The 11,444-nt window shown below is 46.0% G+C and overlaps 1 long non-coding RNA gene across 1 annotated transcript; it reads left to right on the top strand.

Annotated features, from left to right (window-relative positions):
* The first annotated feature begins 427 nt into the window (after nucleotides 1–427).
* Nucleotides 428–3,138, top strand: LOC144119131 (uncharacterized). Its single transcript, XR_013312272.1, has 2 exons — nucleotides 428–552; nucleotides 2,931–3,138. It is a non-coding gene; the product is annotated as an uncharacterized LOC144119131 (long non-coding RNA).
* The last annotated feature ends 8,306 nt before the right edge of the window (nucleotides 3,139–11,444 follow it).

Here is an 11,444-nt window from a genome sequence, read left to right as displayed (position 1 = left end):
CGAAAGACAAAATTAAGCTAAATAAACTGCGTGACGAAAATGACTATCAGAAGATGCAGCGGGAGACAACGCGCATAACCGGACGCCACACGGGAGCATCATTTCGGGGGCCATGGAAAGTGAAACTTGTTAATGGGCATTGTAAGGTCATGGTGGAAATTTTGGGATACTAGCGTACGATAACTTGCATCGCATTCATATTGACATGAAGTAAAACCTAAATGAGGTGCTGGCATCTGCATCATAGGAGTGGTTTGTTCCATTCATAACTACAGGTTTCTGCATATTGCAACTAGAAGCGCAATACCCGCTTCAATGAAGGTATTTTCTCGATACCTGTAAGGGAAGTCGCCGCCTGGCCACGCGATCTCCGAAGGACTGCCTCTGGAGGGCGAGTTGTCATGGTTTCATGTTGCGGTGCTCTGGCTCCTGCAGCTGGGTGTCATACCAAGCCATGCAGCCATCATACCAGATGGGAACAGACGCTACGCCAAGCGAGCTCGCATTGACTTTCGTCAAACTTACGTCGTGATGACGCAACTCTTTGGACAGGTGAGTTGTGGAAGGTGTACTTGCAGCATGAAGCATAGAATATATTGAACGTCCAGTTTTGAACACCGAAACCACACGACTGGTGTTGACATTTTGGTCAAGATCCAGATTCGCAGTTCCTGCCTCAAGACGACCTGAATAAGCGAAACGACGGACAGCGTGGTGTCAGGGGCGTGTGGTGGGGATATCACAGGTGCAAGGGCCTCCAGTTAACATTGAACGATCCGTGTGACCGAACTGAAAACTGAAGGAGCATCCGAGGGCGCGCGGGACTCAGGTCAGATGTTCTACGAGCATAGAGATAATTCCTGCCTTTTGCTCGGCGCACTCGAGTTAAACCAAGTTAATCCTAACCGATTTAAAGAATAAAGTATCCGAATACCAAATCGAATAAGGATCGGTTAGTGATAGAAAAAAAATCAATAATAACTCCATTATTTGTTCAATTTTTACAAATATTCGAATATTCGTGTTATAATCGTACAAAGCCAGCAGTTCTACGAGTCCTGAAGCGCAAGGGGCACGCGCCGTGGTAGGTTGCAGGTAGAGCTGCATCTGTGAAAAGGTCGAATTCTAATCTACACTATGGGTTCGCAACATTATTTATGTTAAATCTATGAACATCAGGTTTCCGTAAATTTAGCTTTTGTTCTTGATTACGAAAGTGAATAAACTATGGATCCACACCTCAGAAAAGGAGGCGGGCGGCCGCTTTGTATAAGCCCTGGCCTTTTAGATCGGGCATTCAGGCAGGGCTTGTGGAACTTGCCTAAGTCCTGCCGCGTCTTCTTGGAAGCGGTGTATGAGCATTATGAAAGTTTCTTCCATGGATGTACTGTTACACGGTGCTGAACGCCTCATCCCACGCATAGTGATCTCGTCGAGGTAATAGGAAATGTAGCTTTGGGCCCATAATTAAAAACACCCATCAAAGAAAAATACGGTCGTCCTTGTTCCAACCTCATGGCAATCATTCCAAAAGTATTTGAAACGTTTTTGACCAATACGTCTGAACATAACATGGTCGATTCTTTCAAATAAGCTGATATTCGGGTCTCTACTCCAAATGTTACGAATATTCGCACACCCCTATGGTTTATAGTTGTACAGGTGTAATCGCTACAGTGTTAATGTTGCTGTTGCGCTTTCAAGAAATCATCATTTTTAAAATTTGAGCCCTTTTTACGCGAGCGTCCTGCCCTGTCATCTCTCCTGTTGCTCCGTGATTATGCTCGGCGCCTGACTCGAAAGACACCTGTTCGATCGTGGCAGCGACGGTCGCATTTGGAAGGAGGCGACGTACAAGATAAAAGCGTACTGTGCGATTTAAAAGCACATTCAAGAGCCCAGGGTGGGCGAATTTATCCTGAGCCCTTGACTACAGCGCCATCATAGAGTGAGTCGATTTGGGACGTTGAAGGCCATTAAACAAACCAAACAATTCGTCTTGTGGTGTCAGGTCAACGGTGGAAGAAGTGCAGCCCCAAAATGCATCCTCGCGGCATTGTTCCTGTGTATTCGTTCGATGCTAAGTACGATTACGCGGTAATCATAAAGCATAACAACTGTCCAAACAGTGCATATTGTCAGCCCCATGTTATGTTACATGGCACATCCCCAAGATAAAAAAAATTCTTTCACTCAATTTTTTATGAAAAGGTACAAATATGAAAAGGTACTTAAAGGTACAAATGACTTGGCGCATGGGTAGCCCCGTAGAAATACATATTTCAGCACTCTTTTGACTGAGGTGCTCGATCCGCACCCTCCCGATGGAAGTGCTGAATCTGCACTCTTCACGGAAGAGTTGCCTCCGTTAGGCGCTGCATGTTCAGTATGCGGTCACCTACGGTTCGAATACAGCAGCTGATGGGCTCAACAATCGCATTAACGAGGAGCGTATTTGTCGGGCAACATTAATGCGGTAGTGTTAAGGGCCTTGTTGCCCAAAAAATCTGGTGTCGGTGTTGTGAGCGACCAATTACGGCCATGGCTACGGCAGCTGGTCCCAAGAGAGCAAGCTAGGAGGCAGGTGGACGACCTAGGTCACGTGACCTTGCTGCGTCATCACAACCTGTGGCAGGTGGCAGTTAAATGAATGATTGGCCGCTCGGGAAGAGCACCATGGAACGCACAACGCCCACCACTGGAGCACCTGCCAGCGCAGGGCATTGGCGCATCGCTTAAGATATGCACCGATGCGCCAGAAGGTGAATAAGGATTCCCAGGGAACTGTGAATGCAAAGTATAGAATGACCTTCTGTTCAGATGGAATTTAACATATATACGTACACTATCGCGTTATACCTATCGCGTCATACTCTTAAGGCGGGGCTTAAGCATCCCCGCTAATGAATTTTCTTCATTTATTTTTCCAGGTCTGTCGATGGTGCCTCAGCACGGGCGTCGAGTGCATGCCGGTGTTTCCCTTGGAAGTGCGGCATCTAAAGCGCAACTCAATTGAGAAGACAGCCCTTCTGCATCGAGTCATCGACACGAGTTTCGAGATGATGCGAAAGCTGCAAGACCTGTGAGGAGAACGGCCCGCGAAGCGTTTGAAACGCAATAAAACTAGCCTTTTCGGAACAGACATTTGTCTCGGAGTTGCCCAGACCAGCGAATGCGTGGCGAAAGATTCCCCCCCCCCCCCCCCACTGTAATGCCACAAGTGGCATTACAGTGGGGGGATAACACATCATACAAACGAAAAGAAAGGTAACAAAGTGCAGCACATACAATGCAACCATGATGCAACAGTAATACAGCCTAAAAACAGCATTCACAGAGATGAAGGGAATAAATCACCTGACGTAATTAATACCTCCTCTTCAGAGAGCCGGTTTCAATCTCTTATAGACCTAGGGAAAAAAGCATATTTGTACATCTCTGATTTACAGTTAATTTCCTTAACTTTTAATCGATGGTCACGACGTAGCGAAATATAGTTTGGTGAACGGATGTACATGTCACGGTTTATGCCAGTATTGGAATAGTACATACTATGAAAAAAGTTTAACCTCAAACAATATCTACGCTTTTCAAGCGTCTTCCATCCCAGCGAGTTTTTTGCACGTGAAACGCTAAAGCTCCTGGTATAGTTGTTGAAGACATATCGGATACCCAAGTTTTGTACCCTCTCAAGTTTATCTATATCCATTTTATGCCAAGGGTCCCATACTGCGCAAGCATATTCGAGAACCGAGCGAACGTTTGTCATAAAAAGTAACTCTTGTTTCTAAAGGGAATTGCTTGGTGTTACGCCTTAAAAAACCAACAACGCGACACGCCTTTCCTGTTACATAGTCGACATGTCGTCTCCAGCTTAGGTAGGAGGTTATGAATACGCCGAGATATTTGTATTCTGATACTGAGGAAAGTTGTGTCCCATTAATTGTGTAAGAGAATTCATGGGGCTTTTTCTTTTTTGTGACTCGCATATACACAGATTTTTGGAAGTTAATAAACATACCCCATTTCTTACACCAATCAGACACCCTGTTCAAATCATTCTGTAACTGCACACAGTCATTCGGACTATCAACGACCCTATACAATGCGCAGTCATCTGCAAACCGACGAATATGAGAAGAGATATTAGAGCAAATGTCATTCATAAAGATCAAAAATAACAAAGGTCCGAGCACTGATCCTTGAGGTACACCAGAAGATATAATGCATTCGCTTGATAATTTTCTATTAATAACCACTCTTTGTTTCCTTAAGTGCAAGTAATCTTGTATCCAGTCAATCATTCTCTCATCAATGTTATACCAAGACAACTTTCCAAGCAAAAAGGAATGAGGAACAACATGAAATGCCTTCTTGAAATCCAAGAAGACGCAATCTACAGACAACCCTCCATCAAGTGCACTTGTCAGATCATGAATTAGTTCAGTCAACTGTGTTACACAAGAAAGGGCCTTACGAAAACTATGCTGCTGATTGCTTAGTAAGGAATGCGTATTCATATGATTAATAATGCTAGTGAAATACAAATGATCCAAAACTTTACAAGCAATACTCGTCAAAGAGATGGGACGATAGTTGGAAACAACATTTCGAGGGCCAGATTTGTGCACAGGAACTACATTGGCTAACTTCCAGTCAGAAGGCAGTGCTCCTTCCTCTAAGGATTTTGTGTAAATGACTCTCAGATATGCAGACAACTCACACGCACATGCACGAAAAAGAGCAGTTGGTAGATCGTCAGTACCAGGAGCACTGGCAGCATTCAGCCCTCTGAGTATCAACTCAATTCCTCTTTGATTAAACTCGACACCACGCATGTGATGAGAATTAACTCGACCAAATTGAGCTCGACGTGAGGTGTTGTTGGAAGGAGCAGAGAATACAGAAGAAAAAAACTCGTTGAAGTACTCAGCTTTATCGATACTCTCGTCGATAATGGAACCTTCATGTAGAAGAGATGGAATCAATGCTTGATCCTTGCCGTTTCGTTTCATGAACTGCCAAAATTCTTTAGGGCGCTCTTTTATGCGCAAATGAAAAGAAGAAAAAAATAGATATTTTGCTTGTTTAACGTCTACCTTCGCTGCGCTTGTTGTATATTTTAATTTTTCAATGTTCTGTATAGAAGGATTCCTTCTATACGCCCTGTAAGCAGCCTGTCTTTTGTATATGAACCTGCGCACAGTTTTGTTAAACCAAGGCTTGCTTTTGCTTCGTCGTGACGTCAAGATCCAACTAGGAACGTACATTTCACGTAACACTAAAATTTTTTCTTTGAAAATTTTCCACAACTCATGAACTGACATCGTTTTTCAGACAGCGTTTCAAACACATGGAAGTAGGATACGAGAGCAGTGCAAATATCACTGACACGTGCTTTACCATAGCTATATATGCGACGCCGCCCGCCGTCACTAAGTCTGACGTTATCCAGCTTCATTTCGCACAGGACTGAACTGTGATCACTGACCCCGGGCAAGATTACAGGAGGGTGCACAGCCTCAGGAATGTTAGTCAAGAAAAGATCTAGAACGTTGTTCCCACGGGTTGGTTGAGTCACGATTTTTGTCAAAGCAAAAGAGGCGCAAATATTAAGCAATTCTTCAGTCTCCTTATTACCGCTACTTGATACCATGCCTAAATGGGACCAATTAATTTCAGGCAGATTAAAGTCACCTCCAATGGCCATATAGTCATGCTTAACTGATTCGACAGCTTTTGAAAACTCACTTAAGGTGACGGATGCACTTCCCGGTGGTAGGTAAAATGAACACACAGCAATAGAATTACCATTTCCTAAACGTATTTTGACCCAAACAGCTTCACTGGTTCCAACGTCAATATCAAGTTTCTGGGAATTAACTGTTTCGTCTACCAGGATGAAAACACCCCCACCATGCGTGTCGCGATCTTTCCTATAGCTGCAGTAATTACTTGGAAACACTTCACTATTAGCAATATCACCATGTAGCCATGACTCACATCCAAGAACGACGGACGGCTTCGTCAGTTCAACGAGACCCAGTAATTCATTTTTTTGTTTTTAATGCTACGGCAATTAACTACCAAAAAGACAAGCGACTGTTATCGGCTTTAAGTCACGTGACCCGCTTCACACACTTGATTTTCATCGTATACGTACTTTCCATCCTTCAGGCATAAAGTATATCTGATGACCGGACGATCTGATTCATCACAATGTGCTTTCGCGTATTCCCAGAGAATTTTTCGTTTCTTTCGTACATTATCGCACTAATCATCAGATATACTGATAGAAGTACCCTTGAGTTTTTTTGCTTTTGCATAGACTGCTAACTTCCTTATGTGTCGCAAGCTTTACAATGATGGGTCGCTTTTTACTTGGGCTAAATTTTCCAACGCGGTGCGCTTTTTCAAATTTTAAATCTTCAATTCCCATATGTTCCCTGCAGACTTCTTTCACATGATATTCACTTGTTGCATTTGATTCTTGCTGATCTGTATCTTTAATGCCAAAGAAAAGCAAGTTGCAACGCCGACTCCTGTTCTATAGCTGATCTAGTTTGGCCCTCAGGCTCTGCAGCTAGGCATGTTGCAATTGATTATTCTCCTGGCATTTCGCAACAGTGCTCTTCAGTTCATCAAGATGGCCTATCTGCATCTCTAGTTTTGTCAACCTCGTGTTAAGAGCCTGCATGGCAGCCTTGTTCTCAGCCTGGTATTCCTCAATAGATAACAATTTCTGCTTAATATCAGCCTGGCCATCTAGAAGCTGTTGAAGAGCAGAGTCGTTATCAGGCTCTGGATTCAGTTCAACGTCTCCGCACAAAGCAGCAGCAGCATGAAAAACACAGCCCTACGCTTTAACAAATAGCGTCGCCTTCGACAGTACTTTGCATTCTCGATAAAAGAAGACCGTGAACACACTTGTGCAAAAATCACATGGGGCGGAACCGGCAAAACGTACAAAACATCGGTGCCGTATGGAGGCATTCCACCAACCTGCATGAAGAGCCATAACGTGAACGGCGGTGTCATGGTAGCGCCGGAATCACGCCCCAGAGGAAGACTGCTGTGACGCCCCTTTTGTAGCACGAGATGGTGTTCGTCGACGAACCAATGTTGGGAGACTGGCAGCGGGCATTGTCCAAATTCAGCGGCACCACACGCTTCAGTGACGAGGAAGGCATCGGCGTTGAAAGGTTCCACGAAACTACTTAGAACATTGCCCGGTGGTAAGGATTCGTTGATGCTGGGCAGAAGGCAGTTACGATCGCATTGTAACGAGACTGCCACGTTGAAAACCTGCATGAAGAGCCATAACGTGAACGGCGGTGTCATGGTAGCGCCGGAATCACGCCCCAGAGGAAGACTGCTGTGACGCCCCTTTTGTAGCACGAGATGATGTTCGTCGACGGACCAATGTTGGGTGACTGGCAGCGGGCATTGTCCAAATTCAGCGGCACCACACGCTTCAGTGACGAGGAAGGCATCGGCGTAGAAAGGTTCCACGAAACTATTTAGAACATTGCCCGGTGGTGAGGATTCGTTGATGCTGGGCAGAAGGCAGTCACGATCGCATTGTAACGAGACAGGCACGTTGAAAACCTGCAGGTGCTTCGTTACTGTTATTTAGTGGCAAATTTTCGAAACATAAATTTCCATTAGCCATGGACAGGATCTAGTTTATATAAATCAAGACAGCCAGTATTATGGTAGTTCCTGAAGTTTCAATTTTTTTTTCGCGAGAGGCAAGCAGGCTTCCATCAAACTTTTTCAGCTGCCAGGTAATCTGCAGTGTGCTGTCTGTAATCAAGGGGCCCAGAATGTTCTTGCGGTCTAGGGCATGATCATAGCAGGGGAGGGGGGACAGTATAGCTATCGACGTCATTTGTTCGCGTTCTGAGAAAAAAAAAGCAAGGCAGTTGTTTTTTCACAGCGGTAATAGTTTCATCCGTGTCACTCTAGGAATTTGCGGTGTCCAATGTTGGTCACACGAAATGAGAGGAACCTTTGTCTTCGTTACGACGGAGGAGGACGACGCACTCTCATGCCTTCTCCCAAACCACCGCAACCTCTGGCCGAAGTCACAGATTCATGTAGCAGAACGCGCATCACGTGATTTGGCATCACTAGGCTCGCCTGCTCCGCATGCACAGCAGTCTTCACAGGAGAAAACAAAACTCTAGTTCAGGGGCTTTCTCGGATTTCGGTGCTGGTCCAAGAAAGCCCAGGAGCTAGCGTTTTGTTTTCTCCTGTGAAGACTGCTGTGCGTGCGAAGAAGGCGGATTTTGGTGCTGGTCTCTCGGCCACTGGCCGCGGCGGTCGTCGGCGGTGAAGGCCTCCAAGGCGCTGCTGCGTTTTTTGAGCACTTCTGGCCTGTACGATAGGCTGTGGCTTTACTGAACGCTGTGACTTTGCATAGTGATTTTATTTCCTGCAACTGTCTTTTCTCCTTCATCTTTTTCTCTTTTCACCCCTTTCCCCCCGTGCAGGGTAGCAAACCGGCTATTGGTCTGGTTAACCTCCCTGCCTTTCCTCCTCCTCCTCGTCCTGGTGGCGGTCTACTATGCTTCTAGTGGTAGTAGAAAATATATTGAGTGTGGCAATAACAATGCAAGATTTCTCTCTTTTTATAGTTGAGGGCCCTCTCTGTCAGCAGATCGGGGTACTTAGCGTGGTGCCGCCGACTACCCATTTCCTTTCTGCTGATGTAGTAGTCCACAGGCGTGAATGCTTTGCTCCTTTTGAGACCCTAGCAGGGCGCCACGAAGAGGGTGGTGAGGACTGCTGTTTTGAGAATATTTCGGTTCATTCAATCCGTCGTGTGCTTTCAAGCAACTGCCGCACAGCTGGCGCGTCGTTACTCACGTGAAGTTCTTGGCCTCTGTCGTGTCGGTAGTGTAAATCTTTCTGAAATTCCTTCGTGCATTATCCGAAGGCGTGAATAAGAAAATCAGTGCATTGAGACCAACTGCAGGTCCAGTACTCACCTTATCTTAGTTAAAAACCCGCCACTTTTGCACTAATCTGTTGAACTAATTTATGTTCCGGACAAAAAAAGTGTTCGCATCACGGTCAGTATACAATAATTCACATATACAGGGTCCATTATAAAAGTAATGCGCCTTTTTTGGGAAAAACAATTTTTGACAGGGCCTGTAAAAATGCTTCAAATTCTTGAAATTCTCTTTGCCTGAATCACTACACTTGCGGAGATGTGTTTGCCACGCCTGGAAGGCATCCTGAAATTCCTCGACGAGAATGTCTCTCAGGAACGCTGAAACATGCTTTAGAATGTATTCCGTGGTCTCCAAATGCTTTACTTTCAGTGCTCTCTTCAGTCAGGGAAACAAAAAAAAATCGCACACAGCCAAAAAGGGACTGTAAGGGGAATGGGGCACCACCGGGGTGTTGCTCCGGGCCAGGAAGTTCGTAACGATGAAGCTGGGGCATAGTGGAGATTGTCCGAGTCTTTTATGTCAGCCCTCACGCGTGCGACCAGGCGTTTCAATCCTTTGAGCACTTCCTGGTAAAATGCTGAGTTTACAGTTTCTCCCTGCGATACAAACTCAAAATGGACGATTCCTCGGGCGTCAGAGAAAACAATGAGCACCGTTTTGACGCGAGACTTGCTCATTCGCGCTTTCTTGGGGCGGGGGATGATTGTGCGTGCCACTCGCTGCTCTGTCTTTTCGATTCTGGGTCGTACTCCAACATCCATGGTTCGTCTCCGGTTACGACAGAGCTATGAAAGTCCAGCATATTTTGAGTCAAATCCAACAATTCTTGACAGCGTCAAACTCGAAGTTCTTTCTGATCTTCCGTCCGCACTTTCGACACAAATTCGTGCAGACCTTGCGCATTTGCAGATCCTCGGTCACTATTCTATGTACCGCAAGTGTGGACCTGTGTAGGGTGTCAGCAATTTGATGGATGCTCAATCGATGGTCGGAACGCAAAACTTCGCGCACACGATCCACGTTTTCGTCAGTTCTGGTTTTTGTTATTCGTCCAGAACGGTGTTCGTCGCCGACCTCCTCCCGGCCCTCCTTGAACGTCTTGTAACACTTCCCGGACTGTAACCTTTAAATGCAGTCGTCATTGAAGACCTCTTGAAGCATCTGGAAAGTTTCTGTTGCATTCTTTCGAAGCGTCACGCAAAACTTGATAGCGTATCGCTGTTCAAGAAAACGATCCATAACGCCGTGTTATCCGCTCACCCTGTGTTGCAACCTTGCGTCGGTGCCGCTATTCGATGGCCTAATAATAAATGATCAGACTTAATCCGGTCGATGAAGACTTAATTTACTGAATTAATTTAGAGATTAAGTACAAAGAATCAGTAGCCAGCAACTGGGCATTTCTCGGAAGCTCTAGCAGTCAGCGGAGCAAGCTGCTCGTTGTTCGGCGTCCGGAGTACAACTGAACTCTCCCCAGGCCGTCCAAAGCCCCCCAACCGCGGCACCTTTTGGGGGCACCGGAGCTCGCGCTCATACTAAGAACTTCCGTTTTGGGTGGGCCGATAGGGCTCTTAACTGATATCTTCAGAAGACCACAGGGCGAGCCTCCAAACACCTGCAACCCCCCCCCCCCCCCCCCCCCCGGCGCTTTCCGTGGGAAGCCCGGCCAGAAGGTAATCTGAAGCGGCAGAAAGGGACAAACTAGAGACGTATTGACAAATGTAAAATAAAAAAAAAACACTGATGAGCGGTAGGATGGCTCAATTCGTGCCAGTTGCGCTTGCAGGTCGAAACACTCCCCCCGCCTAATGGGTCCACGACTCACTCTACACTTCGGATCGCCCAATCGGGTACAAAAGCTGTACATTTTGTCTAACCTTTTGCTCTTCGGCAGCCAGATCTCGGAAGACCTTACCTTTCCGCCTCGTGCGTGGAACACAGTTGCAATGACTCCGCTTTTCCACGGGAGGCGAGTAAGACTTTCGCGGACCAAAACAACGTCTCCAGGATTCAGTGTCGTCCACTATTGCTCCTTAGAGCCGTAAGCCGAGCGCATGTCTCGTAGGTATTGTTTGTGCCATGCTTGCCAGCTCTTTCGTTTTCTCCCCAGCGTTCGGAGCGAGGCTGCTGTGTAATTAACCACTCTCTTTTTCGGGCAATGGCAGGGCTGTCATGAGCTTTTTGGAACGAAAATTTGCTGGGGAGAAAATACCCATCTCTGGGGTCGTCGTAGACATATGTGCAGGGTCTGGAATTAATTACTGCCCCCACCTCGGCAAGTACTGTAGTAAAATTGACAAAGCCTAAGAATTGACGCCTGAGTATTTTCTTCAAAGATGTCTTTACGCTCCTTACTAGCATTTCATAAAATCCATCCCACCAAAGCCCACGCTCAACTATGAATATGCATTGTACGCCAGAGTTGGCGAAGTGGTCTTGATTGTTTGAGTGGCGAAGAACATCCCAAATCATTCTAAATTC

Source organism: Amblyomma americanum, chromosome 2 (assembly GCF_052857255.1).
Source record: "Amblyomma americanum isolate KBUSLIRL-KWMA chromosome 2, ASM5285725v1, whole genome shotgun sequence".
Lineage (NCBI taxonomy): Eukaryota > Metazoa > Arthropoda > Arachnida > Ixodida > Ixodidae > Amblyomma > Amblyomma americanum.
Note: the sequence above shows the minus strand (reverse complement) of the source record. Positions and strands in the feature narration are given on the sequence as shown.